We start from the raw sequence: 23,332 nt of genomic DNA, 5'->3' as shown, positions 1-23,332 counted from the left end.
TGAATTTGAGAATAGCAATTTTGAGAAGTTCTGTACCGACCAAGGAATATTACATGAATTCTCTGCTCCCAAAACTCCACAACAAAATGGAATTGTAGAAAGGAAGAATAGGGTGCTTCAAGAAATGGCTAATGTCATGTTGAATAGCATGAAGCTCTCTAAAAATCTTTGGGCTGAAGCAGTCAACACAGCTTGCTATATTATTAACCGAGTCTACACAAAAAAAGATAATAATAAGACGGCTTACGAATTGTGGTTCAATAAAAAGCCTACTGTTAAATACTTTCGAGTTTTTGGCAGCAAGTGCTATATTTTACGTGATCGTGAAAATTTGGGAAAGTTCGATACGAAGAGTGATGAAGGTATTTTTCTAGGATACTCTTTAAACAGTCGAGCTTATAGAGTCCTGAACAAAAGGACTGGTGTGATTCAAGAATCCGTCAATGTTGTCATTGATGATCATTTAAACACACCAACTTCTAATTCAGATAATGATGAAGTACTAATCATTGATAAACCCGATACTTCATCGAATCAGACTGATTATTAAGGACTGTTAAAGATCATCCAACAACACAAATTCTTGGAAACCCTCTCACCGGTGTTCGCACCCGTAGACAACTTGAGGATATATGTAATTATGTATGTTTTATATCCCAAATTGAACCATCTAACGTAAAAGAAGCGCTTACTGATGAGAACTGGATTGTTGCGATGCAAGATGAACTCAACCAATTCATAAGAAATGATGTTTGGTATCTCGTACCAAGACCTAAAGATAAACACATCATTGGAACAAAATGGATTTTCAAAAATAAGTCTGATGAACGTGGAAATATAATTAGAAACAAGGCTAGACTGGTGGTACAAGGTTATACTCAAATTGAAGGGATTGATTTCGATGAAACCTTTGCACCAGTATCACGTCTTGAATCTATCAGACTATTTATATCCATTGCATGTTTTAAAAATATAAAGATCTATCAGATGGATGTAAAAAGTGCTTTTCTAAATGGCGATTTACATGAAGAAGTCTATGTTGAACAGCCAATGGGATTTGAAGATTCCAAAAATACTGATTATGTGTATCGGCTTAAAAGGCACTTTATGGATTAAAACAAGCACCTAGGGCATGGTATGAGAAACTAACGAAATTTCTTTTAACTCATAATTTTCAAATGGTATCTGTTGATAAAACTCTGTTTGTTAAAAAACAAAATGATCATATCTTAATAGTACAGATTTATGTTGATGATATCATTTATGGATCAACTTGTACTGACTTGACTACTGAGTTTGCAGATTTGATGAAATCACAGTTTGAAATGAGCATGGTTGGGGAATTGACTTATTTCCTTGGATTGCAAGTAAAGCAACAATCTGAAGGAATATTCATTTCTCAATCTAAGTATGCCTTGAATCTAATCAAGAGATTTGGATTTGAGAATGGCAAGCATTTCGATACTCCTATGAGTATTACCCTGAAACTATCAAAAGACTCTAATGGTAAAAATGTTGACTCAAAACTTTATCGGAGTATGATTGGTAGTTTGTTATATCTAACTGTAGAACTGATATTTCTCTAAGTGTTGGTATTTGCGCAAGATATCAATCGATCCAAAAGAATCTCACTTGATTCTTTGTCAAGCGAATTATTAGATATGTCGCAATTTATTGTAAATCTCGGTCTCTGGTATCCTCATGAAACCAATGTTCAATTAGTTGGGTACTCGGACTGGGATGGTAATCTAGATGATAGAAAATCAACCGGTGGTGGTTGTTTTTTATTGGAAATTGTCTAGTTTCTGGTTTAGTAAGAAACAAAATTCTATATCACTTTCAACAACTGAAGTGAATATATTCGTTAACCATGTATGTACACAGCTTGTTTGGATGCAACGAATGCTAAGTGATTATGGAATTAAACAGAATTCTATGTTATTACACTGTGATAATTCCAGTGCGATAAATATTTCAAAAAATCCTATTCAGCATTCTCGTACTAAGCATATTGACATTAGATTTCATTATATAAGGGAATTAGTAGAAGAAAAAGTTATATCTCTAGAATATATTCCTACTGAAGATCAACGTGCTGATATTTTCACAAAACCTCTTGATAAAAGCAGGTTCAAAAAGATGAAATTTGATCTTGGCATGTGCATTTTAAATTGATAATTTATGCCTTCTTGTATAATATTGTATATATTTGCTAGATTGAATTCCTATTTTTTATTTAAATTGCAAGTAAAATTGAATTTTTGGGGTTTATACGACCAGTCGTGAGTATACACGACTAGTCGTACTACGACCGGTCGTAGATACCCACGACCAGTCGTGGAGCACGGGTTTCACTTCAAATGGTATCTATGCTATCTCAAATGGTACTCAGATTTGTTTGCCATCCTTAATCTGTCATTTCATTCTTCAGTTTCGACTCCATCCTGGTCATAGTGACATTCCATTTGCATACTTTATGACTGTATTGGCTACTCATATGTTAGTCGATATGCCTATTGATGAAGCACCAATCCATCATCTGATCTTCAACAATACAAATATTAATAAGATGAAGTTGGATCTGCTTCCTGAACAAGGTGGTGGTGGTGGTGGTCCTGAAGAAGCTGGTGTTGATATTAATATGGATGATATTTTTGAGGAACTGGATTCTGACTCAGCTAATGATCTAGATTTTGTACCATCTGATGTTGATGCACGTTTGAGTGCATTAGAAGGTAGAGTTGAGAATATTAATGTTAAGTTGGAGAACATGTCTGTTGCTCATGATTTGCAATTCAAATACATGCGCAAATATCTTCGGCGCTTGAACAAAGGCATGCACCAACTTGATCCTTCTATTCCTGCTCCATCTTCAAGTTCTAATTCTGACTAGTTTCTATGAGACTTTTGGTATGTAATAACTTTATTACTTTGCTCTTGTTTGATTGAGTTTGAGTTGGATTCTATGCTGGATATTTGTTCTTAATGTAATATTTATGCTGGATATCTTTGATGCTATCTTGAGTATCTCTATGTCTCTTTTGCTATACTCTATTTCCTCCTCATGTTTACTCTCATTCCTTTATTTAGTTCTCCTTTGTCATCTTGTGATAAAAAGGGGGAGAATGGTTTGTTGTTAATGTGATTGTGAGAGGAGTAGCATTGGTTATGTTACTCAGGGGGAGTGGGGTGTCAAGAAGAATATATGTTTAATCTTGTTGAATGTTGAAACTGGTTGAATGTTAAATGTTGATTATTGATTTGCATGTATTAACTAGTTGTTTTACTTTTGTTTGGTTATGTGTTTTGTCACTAATTTGACAAAGGGGGAGATTGTAAGTGCTATAGTTTATATCCCTGTTTGTTGTCAAATTTGTAGTGCCAAAATCACTATTATACTCTGTTATACATAACCTGCTTAAGTGAAGCTCTCTCAAGGATCAACATACATGAACAAGCTAAGCTCACATCAAGCAAAGCTCTCAAGTACAAGACTCAGGATCTTGAATGAAAGAACTGATCACAAGACAAGACTCTTAAATGTAAGAACTGCTCACAAGACTCAAGCTGAAAAGAAAAAGAAAGTACAAGGCAAGACTCAAGCTGAACTCAAGACTCAAGTTGAAAGTCAAGCTGAACTCAAGACTCAAGCTGAAACTCAAGCCACTTTCATGATTGAGCTACTTCAAGGTTTAGTCTACATCAAGACTTCAAGGCTCATTCTTCATGGTCTCTTGTTTCAATGTCCATACTTCATGATTGAGGTTTGTTTGACCATAGGATGACTTTAGAAGTAGGTCATTTCGGATACATAAGTCGAATGCTATTTTACATGTGATTGGTCTGTTCTTCGACCAGTCTTAGGTCTGCTTCGACTAGTCCTAGACTTGCTTCGACCAGTCTAAGAAAATCCTCGACCAGTCGTAAGTTTGTTACAAATTTCGGATAAAATCTGTTAGCCTTCGACTAGTCCTGGAATCTGTTCGACCAGTCGTAGGAACAGTGTTTCTGCATCTTCGACCAGTCGTAGAATCTACGACTCGAAGTCCAGCGAACTTTTGCAGGACCTACGACCAGTCGTAGGAGGGCTACGACCAGTCGTAGAACGGTCTGCGCTTATCCCGCCTAATCTTTCAAATATCTGTTATGGCTTCGACTAGTCGAAGAGCACTCTAGACCAGTCGAAGACCTGATCTTCTCACCTATAAATAGAGCACGAATCTCAGAAGAAATCATCGATTTAATTATAGTATTCAAGCCAATCTTCGTCGAACTTCTGAGAGATAATTTTGTGCTCCATTTAAGCTAAGTGTGCTTATTTAATATCTTCTTTCCTTAGCTTTATTTTAATTGATTTTGTTTCTGCTATTCCAATCTGATTTGAAAAGAGGAATTGTTATTCCCTTTCTTTGGAATCAAAATCAATTAAGGCAAGCCCTATTTGGTTTAATTTAAAATCTATTAGAACTAGAACCATTGTAATCGAGTACTGGACATTGAACTTGGACATTCAATCATCTACTTTGATTTGGTTCTACCGGGCTGCTACAACGAAGAAGATATTCAGGTATTTTACATATTGTAAATTCCTTTCTATTATTTTGGTTTCTTTCAAGATTTGCCAAAAAAATCTTGTTATATTGGTTATCTGAGGAAAGCCAGGAAAACTCAGAAGTGGGGGTTTTTAATTGTGTAAGCCCACATACAAAGACACAATTGTAAGGGTTTTGGGTGAACTGGGAAAACCTATTCGTTAGTGAACGCTAATATCCCCTGTGTGAGGATATTAAGAGTGGAGTAGCTTTTTGTGTGGCTGTTGGATAACAGTTGGTGAACACACAGGCGAACCACTATAAATCCTTTGAGTTGTGGTTGATTGATTTACTCTTCTAATTTTTATTCTTTTTGTGGGATGTATATATGGTGGTGAATGTTGTAATTATTTCTAGCTTGGTGTGATTGTTGTTATATCTTAGTATTTTCTTTTTGCTTTTCCTTTATAAGCTTGTTTTGCTTGTTCATTTGATTTTTGTTCCAGCAAGGTTGTCCTTCCATTTTTATGGTGTATGGCTGTCCCTAGAACAATACATCTTTAATTACAAGTTATTTCAATTCGATTCATATTTGTTTTTGTATTCCTCTTCGATTTGAGACTTGATACAAAGACCTTTCTAGAAATAAGGTTGTCCTACCATAAACTCTGTTTTGGTGTAAGGTTGTCCTTAGAATAACGTTTGTATCAACCTCTCAAGATCTGAATTTTGAGGTTATTTTTCTTTCTTGCATTGTTATTTAATTTGGCTATCATTTTCTTTATTATTCCATTGTTATAAGTTTTTATTTGGCATTGTCCTATTCACCCCCCCTCTAGGACATATAGCTTGGCCTTTTCAAGGAGTATAATGCAAATTCTTGTAAATTAAATTAGAGCAATATGGTTTAAACATTAATTCATGATTATCAATATCAACTAGAGCTTAAATAAAGTGAAAATCAATATTTACACTATTCTAAAATTCTCTACTCTTTAGGCTTAAAACCAATTTGGAATTCAATGACATGAAGGAAGCAATGTGGGATATTCCTCACCTTAAATGGGTGTTGACCTTGATGAGTTCAAGCATCTTGTTCTTGGAATTGATTGATGGGAATTATCTTCCAAGGTGGACAGTTGAAATCAACACCTGAATGAGACGTTACTAAATCTAGTGAGTCACGACTAAGTTGACTCGGTTGGATTTCTCAACCCACAACTAATTGTGTTTCAATTCAGGAAAACTACCTGTTGTGGTAATCGACTATTGGGATTTTTTTTGGATCTGTGGTGATAATCCAGATCGCTAGTAAAGGATATGCCCTGGTTGTGTTATTTCAGGGGTTTATTACTGAGTTAACTCAGTTAGGTACCTATGGAATTAACCCGTTAGTGAGTTAGTTGCAAACTTACAACAGAGATGAGTTTGATTATGATACCTGCACTGGTGTTAGTCCTTTTTGAAAGCACCACGAGGGTCAGGTCCTGATCAGTTCAGGTTGAGTCTAAGGGCCATGACTCGGCACTCGACTGAGTCACTTGTAGGAGGTTGATTCGAGGCTCGCTTTCAGTTACAACTGAGTCGGAGGTCTGAACAGGGGTGTTCTTGACTGCTGGAAAAGGTGAGACGAGTTTTCACTCATTCAGGGCTCGACCAGGTCACGGGACTCGGTCATGGACTCAGTTCTGCAACATGCTCGAGTTGAGCTAGTGCGGTGGACATCACTACCCAACTTTCTTCTTTCCCTTCCTCTTTTTTCCTAACTCTCCTTCCTTTTTTTCTTCCCATCTTCTCCTGTATTCTACCGTTGGGAGTTCAGTAGTAGGAATCAGCCGAACTCGGTTTGATTCGTCAGTGAGTCCGCATACACGGTGCAACAGAGGTGCATCCTCACCTTCTCTTCTCTCGTTTTCTCCTTCATCTTCTATCCTTCTCTTTCCTTTCCTCTCCCTCCATCCTTCTTCTCGGCAAATGGATGGCCAAATCCGATTCTGGCCTGACTTTCGTTGGGACTGAGTTGGGTCACTGCTGGAACTCGTTCCAACGGCCATTTCCCTCTCTCTCTCTCTCTCTCTCTCTCTCTCTCTCCCCTTTCTTTCTTTAGTCTCCTTGAAAGGTGCCCTAATTCCTGGCTATTTATAGCCTCTCTATTTCTAGATCTTTCTATGGGAAATCGTGGTGATTAGCGCCTGTTTAGTCATAAGGATGCCAAGGGAAAAATCATCATCAGGTCTTTGCAACGATCAGATCATACGCATGGGGTCGTGATTTTCCCTGATGGACTTTAGGTGTGGTGGGCCATATGATGAATGGCTTGGATGTGTGAAAGGGTTGGTTCTATAGAAGGTGGGTTTCTGGCCATATTGGAGAGGATGATCAGCTGATCATGTCATTTTTACAATGGTCAGTTGATCTATCAATTTGGTACGTTCAACAGGTTTGGATGTTGTCAAGGAAGCATGTGTGGTCCAGCTAACGGTGTAAGGGGAGTCGTTGATTAAGAAAACTTGCCGTATCCGAAAATCGTTGTGCCGCTTCAACTTCTCATCATTTTATCATCAACTTCTCAGCAAGTTACGAGATCTCTAGCAGCCCTAACGTCAACGTCCGAGATCTGCCTGTGAGAGGTTTCTAGAAGTTGGGGAATGGCTAGGATTTCGCCAGCTCTCGGAAAGGAAAGATTCCTTCTGCACTTTGGTTGATGGCGGAAGTATTTCCCTAAATGGGATGGTGAGTTGGACTATACACTCCATGTGGCTGGAATTTCAAAAAATCCTGGCCGATTGGATTTGCTAGTGAAGTAGGGATGTGTGGAGTTTTACGAGCCTTCAAATAAGTGGGTTGTTCCTTCATTCGTGTGCACGTGTGTGCTCTGTAACTAGAAATTTGGTCATGGTTTTAGCTAGCGGTCCCAAACGAAGGAGATGGGCGGTTCGGATCATCGATCTGAGACCTAGTGTGGGCCATGGATGATGTCAGCAGCTGCTGCTCATTTAAATGCCCACGAGCGGGAAAAACGTGAAAAAAAGAGAGTTTTCTCTTTCTTTTGAAAGTTGTCGGGTCAAAGCAACTTTGACCGGGTTCCTTAGTTCGGTGCACTGCTATTGTGCACAGTTTGTGCACACGCACCCTTAAGTGTGGGGCCCACGTAGATGTTTTGAGAAATCTACTCCGTCCAGTGGGTTTTTCAGTCCCTGAAATGGTATCTGACCCATGATGAGGAAAATCAGAAAGTCGGGCAGGCCATATCAAGGAATTGTGGTCCTGCCGTGTTGATTTCCATCAATCTGACGGTCAGATTAGCTTCATTTGATTATTAATGGTCTTAGGGATTCTAAATTCTATCTTGACGAGTTTTTAACAGTTCAGTTCAGAGCTAGATAGTCATGATCCCTAAGTTTATGGTTAATCCACAACTCGTGAAACTCCTATGGTCGATTCGTTTCATAAAACAAATTTCTCGATGATTTAGGATTTAGGACTAATTATACAGAATTTAATGGCTAATATGGGATTGAATAGTCCATTTGTTACATTAGGGTGGGGATTTTATCTGCTCAGATGTCACTAACTAATGGATGGTGGATCTGACGATCTGGTTCCCAAAATTAAGTTCACATGGCTTCGTCAATCTATCAAAGTTTCAATTGATGTTTTATCTCTATTGGGTTCCTAGAATTAGGTCTTTTGTGCTTCGGTGTGAATTCTTTGATGATGTGATAGTTCTTCTTGTAAATTAACGGTTAGATGGCTCAGTTTAAGGATGGAGATGGTTCATAATGATCTGATTTATGTTAAAATGAAGTGAACACCCAAATGAGTCGGGTTTGTGTATTCATTAAGTTAGGTTTTCATGGTAACACCCGAGTACAGTACGGGGTGTTACAGAAGTTATCAGAGAAATTTAGGGACTGCGTCATCAGTCAAATACCAAGGACTGAGAACTCTTGGGCCAACGCCCTTGCAAAGCTTTCCTCAGCAACTGAGGGGAAGATCCCGAGGATCGTTTTGGCAGAGTTCCTTGAAAATCCGAGTATCGATCGAGTCGAGCCAGAAATGATCAACCCTGTGCAAACAACTACGAGTTGCATGAATCCTATCGTCAGATACCTCACCACCGGCGTGTCCCTCAAGACTGGTTGGAGACTCAGCGTTTGAAGGTCATGGCAGCGCGATACGTGATCCTGAACGACACATTGTACAAGAAAGGATACTCCTAGCCCTACCTTCGATGTCTCCGACCGGACGAAGCAGAGTACGTGATCCAAGAAATCCATGAAGGAATTTGTGGGAATAATTCCGGGGGTCATGACTTGGCTCAAAAAGTACTTCACAAAGGGTATTTCTGGCCAACGATTCGGGAAGACTCCAAAAAATTTGTCCAAAGGTGCGATAAATGCCAGAGATTCACTGCCGTCTCAAGGCAGCAAGTGGAAGAGCTGACCCCTATGAGCGGACCATGGCCATTCGCTCAGTGTGGGATTGGCATCATCAGGCCTCTGCCTCGCAGAAAGGGGCAAACCAAATTCGCAATAGTGGCAGTGAACTACTTTACCAAATTAATGGACTGAAGTCAAGACAGTGGCGAAGATCATCGAGTGGAAGGTGACGGACTTTGTGTGAAAGAACATCGCATGCCGGTTCGGAATCCCGGGCACTATCGTGTCCAATAATGGGAAGCAATTCGACAATGACAGGTTTAGGGCCATATGTCGGGGGCTTAGCATTTCCAACGCATACTTGTCATCTCGTCATCCACAGTTCAATGAACAAGTTGAAGCTGTGAATAAAGTTATCAAGCATCATCTCAAGACAAAGCTGGAGAAAGTCAAAAGCAACTGGGCCGACGAGCTCCAGTTTGTCCTTTAGGCCTATAGGACTACGACTCAGTATGGTCCATCTATAGTTTGAATCATCTGATCGTGTGGCCAGGTGGGCCATAGATCACATTCTGGATTAGGGACACTTGCAAATCAGATAGTGATTCTTCTCTGTTAGAAAAAACTTCTTTTGGATACACCGAAAATAAAAAATAGAAAAAATAAAAATTATCACTAGGCTGAATCACGTATAAAATATGTTGTCCTTAAAGCGTAATTCGTCCCCTTATCAACTGCTGATGGGTTACAGGCGAATTGCTTCCAGGATAAGACAAGCCTTATTTAGATCCAGCGTGCAGCAATCACGATAAGTCCACTCTGGAATGATTTTAACACAGTAGATTTATTCTGGCAGACTTAGACAATGGAGATGATAACAGTATTCTAGTATGAAGCTATGGACTGTATCTGATTTGATGGGAGAGATGGTGTATTGAGATGATGAATTCAGACTGGAATGGTCCAGTTTATATAGGCCTCAGGTTTAAACCCCTTGCTGTGTGGTATTCAATGGTCCAGAACGTTTGAAAAATATTTCTAGCCGTTGTCCATTAATCCCTATAGATCTGACCGTTGGATCATTTTGGCCCGTTTGTTTTCGGACTGTTGTGGCTTTTAAGGTAGCCATCCGTTTAAGAAACGGCTGGACGTTTCGGATTTAAGATCCGACCGTTCTCAGTCACTTATAAAATCCAGGCTCATTTCCAATATTTCAGATCCACACCACCCCAAGGCTCTGACCAAACCCATCGCACCGCGATCGCACTAAGGTCGCATCGTCTCGTGCCGGTTCGCGTAAGGTTGCGAGGGAGTGACCACTCTGCGACACGATGCGCACATGCAAAGTGTAAAGTGCGTCATCTAGCACTACTACAGCCACACTGCCTCACTGCCCACGCCCTCGCCCTCGCCCACGCCCTTACCCGTGCCCGTGCCCGAGCCCGAGCGCTAGCGTGCGTGCGTGCATGTGTTCCAGTGCTTCGCACTGGAACACGCAACTCGTGTTTCATCTCCTCCAAAAAGCTCCAAGTAAGAATACCCTTCTCAACATCTCATATAAACTACAAAACTTTTCTTTGCATTTCTGATGTGGGACAAAGCACACACACCACACTTTTTAATTTAAAAATTCAAAAAAGTATTTTGACGGGAAAATCTCGAAATTTTGAAAATTTTGAATTTTTATTTTTATTATTTTTTAAACCACTGATTTTCAACAATCTCCCGCTGGTTTTTAAAATAATGAAAACTCTGCCAGAATAATAACAGTTATTATGCATAAAGAAAGATATCTTGCGATTTGAATCTTTTCTTAGTGTAAGCATTTTAAAGTTATTTTGAAATTTTTTATTGCTGTTGCATTGAACCAGTTATTCCTTTATGATATAACCAAAAATACTATACACATAATAGCTTATGCGTTAGGTGTTCCTTTATAATCTTGCTTAGCACTTTTAATGGCCATGTGCTTATCCTGTTTCATGAACAATCCCGAGATAACTCTAAGTCTCATGAGAAGCGGCACCACTTCTACGTTCACATAGGTGAAATCCTTCCAGTGTTTCTGTTTAAAACACTTGTCCTGTTTGACTGGATTTCATTAAGAGTTCAATACTCATCCCTCTTTATAACGGCCAGTACTATCATCCTGGATGAGGTTATCAATTTATTTAGTGCTGAAACTTTTTACTTATCAGTGAATCGTTGTTACCCATTAAACCCAATATTTAGAGATTTTCTAATTTAGGGTTGGGTTTCTTTCACTGGTGAAACTTTAAGTAAAGAGTTTCAACCCCATCCATCTAGATGTTGTCCTTACTACCTCTCTCGTTAGAGGTTTAGTAAAAGGATCAGCCAAGTTATTACTTGATTTTATATATAAGATTATAATGATTTCATCTTGAATTAATTGTCTTACATAGTCATGTCGCAAACTTATGTGCCTGGACTTCCCATTATAGGTACCACTATAGGCTCTTGCTAGAGTAGCTTCACTATCACAATGAAGTGAAACAGCTGGTATAGGCTTCGCATAAAATGGAATTTCTAAAAAAAGATCCATTAATCACTCAGCCTCTTTGCCTGTAGCAGCTAAAGCTATGAACTCAGATTCCATAGTTGAGTGTGTTATGTAAGTTTATTTCTTGGATCCCCAAGATATAGCTACACCTCCTAGGATGAATATCCACCTTTTAGTAGACTTGTTGTTCCCTGCACTCGATATCCAACTTGCATCGGTATATCCTTCCAACACTGCTGGAAATTCTGAGTAAAATAACCCTAGTTTTTTGGTTTCTTTAAGATAACCTAGAACTCTACTAATTGCTTTCCAGTGTTCAATACTTGGATTACTTGTAAACCTACTTAGTTTACTCATAGCGTATGCTATATCCGGTCTTGTGCATTACATTGCATACATAAGACTACCTATAGCACTAGCATACTCTAGTTGTGCAACTGCTCTTCCACTGTTTTCTTTTAACTTGATACTTGGATCAAACGGGGTCTTTGCCTCTTTAATTTTCAAGTGATTAAACTTGTTTATTATTTTCTCAATATAATGAGACTGGCATAATGCAAAACTCCCACTATATTTTTTAACTTTGATACCTAATATGGTATCCACTTGTCCAAGATCTTTCATTTTGAAAACTGAAGAGAGAAACTTTTTGGTTTCAGTTACACCTTCCATTTTATTACTGATTATTAACATATCATCTACATATAAGCATATGATTACAACATAATCATTACATACTTTTGAATATATGCATTTATGAGCAATATTGTGTTCAAAACCATGAGACAGAACTTTAGAATCAAATTTATCATGCCACTGTTTTGGTGCTTGCTTTAATCCATACAAAGACTTAACAAGTCTGCATACTTTTCTTTCATTTCCTGGTAGAACAAACCCTTCTGGTTGCTCCATGTAAACCTCCTCATCGAGATCACCATTCAGGAATGCTGTCTTCACGTCCATTTGATGGATATAAAGATGATGTATGGATGCAAGAGCGAATAAGATCCTAATCGATGTTATTCGAGCTACTGGTGAATAAGTATCAAAATAATCAATTCCTTCTTTCTGTCGAAAACCCTTAGCAACTAATCTTGCTTTAAAAGTTTAAATTGTACCATCTGTGTAATATTTTTTCTTAAATACCTACTTACAACCTATTGGTTTAGAACCTGGAGGTAGATCTACCAATTCTCATGTTTGGTTAGATATTATAGAATACATTTCATCATTAATGGCTTCTTTCCAAAAAGCGGAGTCTCTTGAAGACATAACTTCACTAAAGGTTTTAGGTTCATCTTCTATAGTCAAAACCATACGTATTTTCCTAATCACCTTCTCTTTATCACCCTCAACTAGATGAAAAGAGAGTCGTTGAGAGTCTATTTGATCAGGATCAAGACTCTTTTCTACTCTTGCTCTTTGACTCCTACGAGGTTTACTAGGAGTTTTCTCTTCTATTTGTATTTCTTTTATATTTTCATTAGGAGATTGAATCTCAGCATTCTTTTTCTCCGTGAATACAGAATTCTCAAAGAACTCTACATCTCTAGACTCTATGATTACATTGGAGTCTAAGTCTAGGAGTTTAAGTCTATGTTGTGCATATCCTACAAGGATGCACTTGATAGTTCTTGGTCCTAATTTAGTTCTTTTAGGTTTTAGAGTTCTGCAATATACAAGACATCCCCACACTCTAAGATACCCTATGTGTGGTTTTCTTCCTTTCCATATTTCGTATGGAGAGGTCTTGATTTTTTTAGATGGAATTCGGTTTAAAACATGACATGCAGCCAACAGTGCTTCTCCCCATAAGTTTAATGGCAACTGTACTTGTATTAGCATTGAGTTGACCATTTCTACTAACGTCCTATTTTTTCTCTCTGCTACACCATTTTATTGTGGTGTATAAGGTGTTGTGCACTGATGTATTATGCCGTGTTCTTCACAATAATTAGAAAATTTATTAGAGAAATATTCTCTTCCTCGGTCACTACGAAGGATTTTAATATTTTTATCTAATTGATTTTCTACTTCAATTTTATAGATCTTGAATGCATTAAATGCTTCATCTTTTGATTTTAACAGATATATATATATATATATATATATATATATATATATATATATATATATATATATATACATATCTCGAACAATCATTTATAAATGTTATAAAGTACCTTTTACCTCTACGGGTAAGAACGTCATTTAGTTCACATATGTCAGTATGCACTAGGTCTAATATTTGAGATGATCTCTCAACGCTAGGGAATGGTTTCTTGATTATTTTAGACCGTATGCATACTTCACATTTATCTTTGTCACTATCATTGTATGATATTAGGCCGTTTTTAGCCATGAGTTTTATGGTACTGTAGCCGATATGGGCTAGTCTACCATGCCATAGCGTTACAGACTCAATCATGTAAGCAAAAGAATTCTTTTCATTTAAAGAGAGTTTGATCATCTCATTACAAGCGTATCCCTTACCCACAAAGTTTCCATTTTTAGACAAGATCAGCTTGCCTGATTCAAACACAATCCTAATCTCAGGCTTGCTTAAGAGATCCCTTGAGACAAGATCCTTCTTATGTCTGGGATATGCAGTACGTTGGTCAGGATTACTTTCTTTCCAGAGGTAAAAAGTAATTCCCCTACAACTTTCGATCATCCTTCATTTTCCATTTGAACCTCTTGACCATTGGTCTCATCTTCATAGGTTTTGAAAGCAGATCGATCATTGCATACATGGACTGTGGCACCTGTATCATATCAACAACCAGAGATTTTCTCTTAAACTAGGTTCACTTCTATGACCATGGCTACGATTTTATCGTCTACCGCATTAGCTTCTTTCTTAGGCTTTTTTCGCTCCCTGCAGACTCAGGCGAAATGCCCGGTCTTGCTGCATACATAGCAAGCTCCCTTAGGTTTGTCGTTTTTCTTCTTTTGGATTTTTTTGAATTTCCCTTGATCTTTGTTAGGCTTAAGGGAATCAGTCTTTTCATAGGTATTATTTTGGGATGTCTTTTCTACTGCGTTCACCTTGGATGAGGATGCACCATTAGCGTCATCCTTTTTGTCTCGGTTACGAGATTTTTCTTCAATGCGAAGATGTTTCTGAATTTGTTCTAGGGTGAACTCTTCAAATTTATGTAGTAGTTTCTTCCTGTAGTCTTTCCAGCTCGGAGGCAAGTTTGCGATAATAGCTCCGACTTGAAAGGATTCAGGAAGATCAATTTTTATGGCTTTTATTTTATTTACAATAAGCTGCAGTTCTTGGATTTGGGCAAGCAGCGGTAGATTGTCTACCATCGTGAAGTCGAAATACCTGACAATTAGAAATTTCTGTATACCTTCCTCTTCAACCTTGTATTTGTATTCCAGTGCGCTCCAAATTTCTTTCGCTGATGTGGTCCCCGTGTACAAATCGTACAATCGATCAGAGAGAGCATTGAGGATGTGACTACAACACAGCAGTTCATCTTCTTGTCACTTAATCCTAGCAGCGATCTGTTCGGGAGTGTCAGTGTCCTTTGCTTCAGGCAGAGGCTGGAGAGTTGGGTCCAGGATGTGGAAGATCTTTAGAACGGTCAGCAGGAATTTCAGCTTGTCCTGCCATCTAGTGAAATTTGAACTATCGAATCGGTCCAATCGAATCAGATCTTGGTTCATCAGTTTGATTGATGCAACACTTTCGGTGTCCATAATCACGCTTTAAGATTGTTAGAAAAAACTTCATTTGGATACACCGAAAATAAAAAATAGAAAAAATTAAAATTATCACTAGGCTGAATCACGAAGTGCAAAGTGCGCCATCTAGCGCCACTACAGCCACACTGCCTCACTGCCCACGCCTATGCCTGTGCTCATGCCCGAGCGCGCGCATGCATGTGTTCTAGTGCGAACATCTCCTCCAAAAAGCTCCAAGTAAGAATACCCTTCTCAACATCTCATATAAATCACAAAACTTTTCTTTGCATTTTCGATGTGGGATAAAGCAGACATACCGCACTTTTTAATTTAAAAATTCAAAAAAGTATTTTGGTGGGAAAATCTCAAAATTTTGAATTTTCATTTTTATTATTTTTTAAACCATGATTTTCAACATTCTCTATGGGAGTAAAGAAGATCTGCTGGGCCCACACACACGCACGCAGACAAATAGTTATATGAACGTAGCCCATCCCGGAATTTAAGTAGTCCGGCGAGCCACTGACTGGCAAGTGGAGGCGTACTACGCACCGTGCGTATGATAGAAGTAAATGTACGGGACCGCGAATGCAAGCGAATGAACGTAGCCGCGAAGGTGGGAGTGGTTCGACTTCCGCTTGCAAGCAGAGTTAAATGATACCGAGGCATCGTACGACGCTTGATACGCAGGCACTGAGAACTTGTACACGTGGTACATATTAAATCAAATCAAACCAACTAATTTGTGTAATTTTCTGTGTCTAAGTTACAATACCAAAATCAGATTGTTTAAACAATCCATACCATTGATTCTTCGACACTCGTTTGTTTAAACAAGATCATCCTATTTTCACCGTTCAAATCAATGTCACAAATCTGTTATTAGGATAATAAAATACGTTTTTATTTCTTTTCATGATACATCTAAACTGATAAGTAAATTGGAAGGCGTAATTTAACCTACTTATATGCAAAGTATGCCAATTTCCAAGTGACTGTGTATCATGCAGCGCACTCTGCCAGAGTAACAAGGTTTTTCTCTTCCACAAACCACCAACCAAGACAGAATCCCGATCTCGTGGTCCGCGGATTACTAAAATGAATTCACAGTCCGCTTGTTGGACGTGAGTACGGACGATCTGGTCCATTAAAGAAGTGGGTCCCACCACGAACAGCTAGGGAAAACTGTGAGTTGCCACAAACAATATCATCCATTCGATCCATGTACCGTATATTATAGAACAGCCTTTTCAACGGTTAGGATCGTAGTCGTGGAAAAGGGTGAGCCGTCATTGATCAACGATAAGGGCATAAGGCCCACCTTCTGAGATCGGTTTTACACTGACCCACGTGTAAGCTGGAAAAACTTCGGACCAGGACTTTAGTAGTCCGAGGACTACCTGCCTTTTACCCAGTGACCCAAGGGAAGAGATCGTGCACCTCTGGAGACATGGAATTTTCGTGCTCTCAAATCGTTTTCCCGTAAATGTTGCATACGTGTGTGACGATCCAAACCGTGCGTCCCAAAGGCTCAACCATTGGCTGGCTACAAAACAGAGGATCCTCACCATCCAATGAACTTTTTTCACAGAATGTAAGATATTGCTGATATGTAAGCAGAGATTAAAGGACTTGGATCACGAAAACAATGTTGTTTTACTTATATGGTCCATTCACTATTGGACCTACTAAATGAATGGCTCTGATCTCTTCCATTATTTTCAGCGTCCATCCAATTTGAAAGATTTGATTGGTCCAGCTCACGTGTTGGGTGGATCAAGTACCCAAGCGGATTGGATGAGGACAGATAACATTATTGAGTTTGGTGCAAGACATTTGGTTCGTATTATTACTACTTCAGCTAATGTATTACAGCAACAACTTTCAAACATGCTTTGTTTAGTTGTAGCTAATTAAATATTACTGCCTTAAGTTCTTTTAGAATCCAATCGGATTGTGTTTGGACAATAAGTCATCTTACCAAAGCTCCTGCAGGGTCCACCGAGATATATCTAATTACTGCCATTTATTCATTTTTTCTCTTATCATTTTAAGGTGTAAGCTTTAAAATAAAGTAGGTTCAATGCTCAGATGGATCACACCAGAGATGACTCTTGCATTTAATACGCATCTTACTTTTAATGCAAATCAAGTTTACTACTTGATGTGGTCCACTTGAAAGTTCCAACTACTACATTGTACAACTCATACCTTAAAATAATATGAGAAAATAAATAGAAGACATCGGTAAACAAATGCATCATGGTGTGATCCACGGGGAAGCAGATAGGCTAGTGTACCTCACACCAGCTAAGCTATATAGCCCTTGCATTGGTGTTAGGAAGTTTTGTGGGTTTGATCATGAAGTTTGTGTTATATCCATACTGTCCATTCATTTGACAACCTTGTCTTAAGTCTTGAGACAAAAAATAAGATAGATCTAACCATTAATTGAACCACATTGCAAAATGCAGTGGAGGATTGAACCTCTACAACTGAAACCCTTTTTGGGGTTACAGAAGTTTTAGATCAATATGAAATTTGTTTTTCTTCTTCATTCAGGTCTTTATGACCCTAAATAGATTAACGGTGTAGATATAATAAACACATTACTTTAGGGGCCATGTAACTTTGATCTCCTTTGAACTGTTCATACAACTCAAAGCTCGAGGAACATCATACGTACCTACATCAGCTGTATAGGTGGTGTACAATACACTAGCCAATCCGCTTCAATCTGTGGCAGCTTTGGTCGGACAAACATGGGACACAATCCACCTCCTTTAAGAGTCCCGTACATAATGGTAGGCCTCTCAAAGTCTTAGCTTGTGTGGACCTTAGGATAGGGGGTGTACTACCCCATCCCCATCCAAAAAAATAGTTCTTGATTAAGTAAGAACGAATGATTGTGAGAAAATAATTGATGGCTTATAGCTTAATTGAAGTTATGGCCTTTGATAAAGTGAAATAGTAGAAAAAGATTTGTGTAGCCAACTCAAAACTAGAATAAGGTTAAGATGATGATGATGATTTTCTTTTTTGTTTTTCAACACAATTGGTACTAACAACCCATGACCTTGGGTTGAAACTCTTGTGAGTCTACCACCAAGGCATGAGTAAGGATTCACATGATGATAATGATTAAATGAAAAGGAATTCAATCCGTCAATTGGTGGGCAAGAATAACTAATAGTCCGAATCATCTAAGATATGGCAAAAATTTCAACATATAGCTAGAATGCAACCATCTAGGCATCTTTGGCCCATGGGCCATCCATGACCTGCATAAATCCATAGCATGTTGTTTTATATGCAGCGAAGGACTTATTTTGGGTAACTCATAAGAATGTACAAGTCAGCTAATACACACACCACCACATATGCTAGCTAGGTAAATAATTGCAATATCAAATAAGGCTGCCACCATGGAGATTTCCTATCCCAAGAATCAGGACACTCTAATAAGAAGTTGGGCCCCAGTTACTTGAACCGGTAGTGAAAAAAAAAAAAAAAATCATCCCAAGTTTACCAACCCATCAAATTATTTTGAATAATATGGATCACCAACTAAAATGGACCACCTAATTATCTTTGCATAGTAGCTTCTGCAACGTTAAACTCATCTTGCACTAGGGTACCATACTAACATGTGTGGGCTGTACATGAACCCTGTTGTACACACAAGTGCACTTAAGGGTCATTTATATGGGAGTAAATGCGGGCAATTGGGAGGAATTGGGAGATGCGTTTAAATGGTAGTAAATAAAGGTATGAAATTGAGAATGAATGGGACTGATTTAAAATCCTAAGAGCTTATTTAGAGCATGAGATTAGCTATTAGATGGCATAAAATTACAATTGATCCAATGTAAATTTCACCTAGAGTTTGGAAAAGATAAAAAGGATTGAATTAAGTATCATATCATCATGTCCCATAAAACCTACCCCGTTTTTTTTTTTTTTTGAATTTCAAAATCTGCCAGATCCGGTCATATATATATATATATATATATATATATATATATATATATATATATATATATATATATATATATATACACATCCATGCAGCATTTACACATGACAATTGAATTGCATATGCATACAGGTGATGGGCATCAGTTGTGAAATATGATATGTTGATTACAATTTCATGGTTCACCAAACACAAATTTCCATGGTATTTCTAGACCTAAGCATGGGATTGAATGACCAAAATGCCATGGTATTTCTAGACGCAGAAACATTGTGCACCTAATGCAATCGATACCATTTAATCATGCATTTTAGATGGTCCTCATCCGAAGTGCATGCCACATTTTGGATGGTCTGGATAACAATACATTCTTGCACAATTAGGGAGCATAAGCCGCATCTTGAAAGTGGTGGTGAACTAGCATCAATGTCGTCACGTTTTTTAAAGGAAGATGGGTCCATATTTCACCACCATTTTAAACCATACATGAATTGCTCTACGTGAATCTGAACCATTCAAATCGTTGACCCAATTGTAGATGCTGCATAATTCAAAATTAAAATAAGAAGTTAATAATAATCATCCAATTTGCCCTTGCACACCCAATTAAATGAGAACGATTTCTCAATCAATTTGATTTTCAAAATATCTTACATCCATCACCTGAACGGCGGTGATGACCGCAGAGGATTGGATTTGACAGAATCTTACTAACGCCATTCAAATTCTTCCTAGATTAATAGAGGCACATTAAGATTCCTGTACACCCACATGCATAGCTCAACTGGTGGACTGAGTGGAGATTCCTCGTTTCAACGCTTAGAGTTCTTGGTATCAATCCCTAGCGGGGGTAGCTAACCTGGGGTGTATAAAAATGATATTATACTCACTCAAAATTACAACAAAAGTTATCCGTAAACTTACACTAAACCACCTAAATTGTGGGAGTCACTGTTACTTAGTCACATGCAAAGATCAGACCATTGAATAATCCTATATTCGTGGACACTTGTTTTTTGAAACATAAACATTGGTCACTTTCATTTTTGGCACAGGAAGGACATGGGGTCGAGCACCCTTTCCTCGGGGGATAAATGTTCCAATTCCAAGAAATTTCTCCAAACTTCTCAAGGAGAAATCTCAAATCTTTGATGAAAAAAATAAAAATAAATTTTAGAAAATTCATAGTTTGATTGATGAATGAAATAAACTAGTTGATAACCCTTTAAATTGGAATATTAAGTCACGGGAGAAGTTTCATAATCAAACTACAACTCCTAGAAATCACGACTTACCATTAATGGTAAACTTACTATTTATAGATGGTCGTGATCTCTACCAGTGCATATGATTTTTGGCCAAAAATAGTAAGTGTCATATTTAACCGAATAATGACATTTTCCTAATTACTTTAAGCACTTTTCATGTTGGGCACAACTCCTAAAGCTCAGCGGATGAAGAGTTATATTTAAACAAAAACTTATTATAAATAGTAAAAACAAAATTAAAACAAGATTTTGACTATCAGTTTAATGGTATTTCGCAAATTCAATGTACGCAACCCAAAATAGCTAGGTTGAGTAGCTAAATTAGCTCGTCCTATCCCATAATCATATATGGCATGTCGAATAACTCATTTCAGTTTGCGAGATACGCCTAATTTAAGGTCCTAGTCTGAATCACTTTTGCTTGCAATCAAGCCTCTTCTAGTCCATCTTGGCCAGGAAATTATCTGTGACCTAATCTACATTAATTTTTAACGGCTAGTAAAATGTCCACCAATCTGATATTCAATTATCAAATAAACCTAATTTTTGGTTAATGATATATCTAAAATCTCGGTTCATAATTTAGATTTGATTGGAGATAGTCACGTTAAGATTCACGTGCCATAAAAGGACAATTTATTTGATAATCTGATAGTGCACGACTCCCGATACTTAGGCTCTTGTAAATACAAGAAAAGTCGTCCGTTAACTTACAACCTACTAATTGTGGGATTCATTGTTACTTAGTCACAATCCTAACATCAGATTGTTGAATGATCCTAGAAACAGAATGTTGATGACTTTCATGTTTAACCGTCCAATAAAATGTCCACCAATCGGATACTCAGTTATCAAATAAGCCTAATCTCTTGTTCATGATATATCTAAACGCTGTCTATTTTGGATTTACATTATTTTTATTCCACGTATGTAATTTTTAAAGTTATTTTTAAGTGCATGAGTATCAACCATAAAACTGGCCAGAGTACCAATCCCTTTCTCGAAGAAGAGAAATTTACGACTGTACGACCCATTCATGGCCCATTTACGAGATGAATCCCACCTCATTTTCCCTTACAAGAATAAGCCCCAGCTGTACGGACGACTTGCCAAAGGTCGAAAATGCTCCTGTTTTTCGGCTTTTTGATAAAGCTGGGGGATCCCTATGGCTACGGATTATAACCGATATTGAGCGTGTATGTCAACCTGGTCAATGCCGACTTCACGGCAAAGCAGAGGGGTCTTCGGATCAGCGAGGAGCGGACAGTTGTTGACGGGTCTCCCGAGTATCCTCTCGACTCCATCCAGGTCCTCATTGCAAACGTGGAGTCGAAGTTCGCCAGCGCCTTATCCGAATCCGGTTAAATCAGAGTGGAGGGCAAGGTGAAGGACAGGGTTCCGCACCTCACCCGTGTGGGGCCTTTCAGTGTGGACGTGAGCCTTGAAGGGAATGTGATACTTTGCAGACAGTTCGACCAGCCCGGCTTGATCGGGCGAGTCCGGAACATCCTTGCAGAGAAGAATGTGAATGTGAACTTCATGAGTGTGGGTCGGACGGCGCGGTGGGAGCAAGCTATTATGGCCATTGGTGTTGATGAGGAACCTGACAAGGAGACCCTCAAGAAGATTGGTGAGATACCGGCCATTGAAGAGTTTGCGTTCCTCATGCTATAAGGAGAGGTAGAAGAATCACTAAGAAGAGGATTCTCCTTTTGCATTCATTCGGGAAAAACCGAGTGAGTTGCAATAAAATGCAGCTAGGAAGCTGTTTGGTGTGCTCGCATCAATGCTGGAGAGTAGAGAAGGTGAGGAAGTTCATTTTGTTGTTCTATAGCAGACGGCATTGCCCTGCAAGTTTATTGATGTTGTTGTTCTATTATGTTGGTGCTTCTGTAATCGATAATTCTTCAATGTATTACTGTCTTTTTTTTCTTTTTTTTTTTTTTTTTTTTTTTTTTTTTTGGGCATTGGCTTGGATTTGAGCTTCTTATCTTTATCTGTTTGTACTTAAAGCCACTGGTCTGTTCCCAGTTGTAATCTTGAACAGGAGTTTTGAGGCCGGTTTGTATTAGAACAGTTCTGTTGAGGTTTCCTACATTTCATGGGATGTTTGTGTTCTATGGCTAGAACTACTGTAGTCATGGTTTTCATGAGCAGGAAAATATTCTACAACCGGGCATCTTGCCCAACCTGAAAATTTCGTTTCTACTGGTTTAAAATATGAGCCCACCTGATGGGCCATTCTGATGCGTATGTGAAATTCACTCTAGCCATCTGGTGTGTCATCACACTTAGGCCCTGGGCCCAAAAATCAGAGTGGCCTGTAATTCAGTAAGCAGCGCCAAAGGCAATGGTATGGAGGGTGGGTGTCCCTTATACACTATTTCAACTCATATGTCCCACCTGAATCACAGACCAGCCTATTTTTGTCCCTATGCCTAAAATAGGTGATGCATCGAGCAGATTTCACATACACATCAAGGTGGGACCCACCCAAGCTCGGCCCCACTTTGCTCTCAGAGCAGCTCTCAGGATACTGATGTGGTGTGTATCTAGATCATGTTTTGCTTCTTAAGGCCGTGTTTGGATAACACAATCGAATTAAATTGCAAATATTCAGGTTAATCATGGAAATACATGTGAGAGCCATTTCCCGAGGTGATTCGAAACACAATCCTGGGTGTTTTAGGTGCCATAATAAAATGGGCCTCATTAGTTTTTCTCTGCCAACCAACGTCACATGTTAGAACTTGTACCAATGGCTAAGATTATCTCAAAGCATTAACTTTTTTTTTTTTACACACGCACATACACCCCACACGCTCACACCAGTGGAATTTCACCACATATGGATACTCGAACCCTTGACCGCGTGTTGAAACTCCTGAGAGTCTACCACCAGCGCAAGAGTAAGGATCCTCTCAAAGCATTCACTTAAGAGGCCTGATTTCTCGCCA

The 23,332-nt window shown here is 38.6% G+C and overlaps 1 pseudogene; it reads left to right on the top strand.

Annotated features, from left to right (window-relative positions):
- LOC131256378 (D-3-phosphoglycerate dehydrogenase 1, chloroplastic-like) overlaps positions 1-22,313 on the top strand; it is a 29,710-nt pseudogene extending 7,397 nt beyond the window's left edge.
- The last annotated feature ends 1,019 nt before the right edge of the window (positions 22,314-23,332 follow it).

This window comes from Magnolia sinica, chromosome 9, assembly GCF_029962835.1.
Source record: "Magnolia sinica isolate HGM2019 chromosome 9, MsV1, whole genome shotgun sequence".
In the NCBI taxonomy this organism is placed as follows: Eukaryota; Viridiplantae; Streptophyta; class Magnoliopsida; order Magnoliales; family Magnoliaceae; genus Magnolia; species Magnolia sinica.
This window is presented reverse-complemented; position numbering and strand designations above follow the sequence as displayed.